Below are 1,535 nucleotides of genomic sequence, written 5' to 3'. Positions count from 1 at the left end.
TAAACCTTCTGAGGTTCTGTCATAATATTTGGTGGGGATTAATCCTTCCTTTATGCAGTTTTGGTCAACACCTATGTCGAATAGTGCTATAGTATCTATTTTGTATTCTTCATTAATTTGTATTGTTACTTTTATTAGGTATCTTTGGATGGCTACTTCTGTAAGTACCATCATGTAATCTTGGTTTTTGGAATTTTCTGTTTCAGACTCAGAAATATCTTGATTATGTTCTATTTTTTCAGGTTTTATCTGTCTTTTTAAGTTTTCTTGTTCTTTTCTTAACTGAATTATTTCTAACTTTATTTTTCTTATTTTAGAGTTTAATTCTTGTTTAGTTATCTTTTTAGGTTTTAGGTTTTCATATTGTTCAAAGATTATGTTTTTAATGATATATATTGGATCTGGTTTTACAATTGTTTGTTTGTTTTCAGTTAATTTTATCGTTTCTCTTAATTTTTCTAAATATTCTTTCTTAAGAGTGGCATCTTGGATTTTATCTATAATTTCTATTATGAATTCTTGGTCTTTTGTTAAGACTTGAATTTGTTTTTCATTTTCAGATTCTGAAGAGGACGAGGATGTGGTTTTGATTTCATCTATCTGTAGTTCATCTGATGATTCTGTCAATGTTTCTGTTTCTGTTGAAGATTCTATTAAGATTTCATTTAATTTCTGTTCAATTTCTTCATCTAAATGAAGTTGGTTTATTTTCCTTTTTATTCGGCAATATTTAGATATATGTCCCGTTTTTCCACATTTGAAGCATTTTATTGTTCTGTCTACCTGGTTTAGTTCTTTATTTTTTCTTTTTAATTTTCTATATTTTTTGTATTTTGGTGTCTTATAATATTCTTGGTAATTTTTTTTATGTTTTCTTTGTTTTATAGGTTTGGATGAACAGCAGGTTTTTGAAGAAGATTCTTGTTTAATATCAAATTGTTGGCAGAAAAATCCTAATTCTTTTGCACAGAGTTTTCTTTCTCGTTTTAGTTGTCTTTGTAACTTTAAATCTTGGCATATTTTTAATCCTTCTTTTTGGGTGAAACTTATTAATTCACCATATGTTAGGTTTTCATAAGGAATTATTCCTTTGTAGATTTCTCTAATTTGGTTTCTAACCTTTTCTCCTAATAATGTTGGAAGGCCGACTAAGAATTTTTTTTCCAGAATGGCTGGTTATTGTCTGTTCTTTGCATTATTCTTGTCATAAACATGTCTTTGTACCATTTAAAATCTGTTAATTTTTTGCATTTTAAATTTGACAGTAGTTCAGAATTTCTATCCCTAAGATGTGAGGGATCTCCTATGAAGTGTTTTGATATTGAAAAAATTAAGGTGGATACAGCATTTTGGATTTGTTGTCCTTGACTGTCTGTTATTATATTTCCTTTAGTGTCTTGTTTGACAGATTTTAAGATTTCTTGCTGTTGATTTGTGGAGAGATAATTATCCCACCATCTTTTTAATTGACCCGTAAAACCAGCAACCAGCATATATGCAATTGCATGGTCTGTGACTTGACCAGTTTGGTTTTG

The sequence above is a fragment of the Theobroma umbraticum genome, unplaced genomic scaffold (genome assembly GCF_002168275.2).
Source record: "Theobroma umbraticum cultivar Fairchild unplaced genomic scaffold, ASM216827v3 scaffold_130.0, whole genome shotgun sequence".
Classification (NCBI taxonomy): domain Eukaryota; kingdom Viridiplantae; phylum Streptophyta; class Magnoliopsida; order Malvales; family Malvaceae; genus Theobroma; species Theobroma umbraticum.
Note: the sequence above shows the minus strand (reverse complement) of the source record.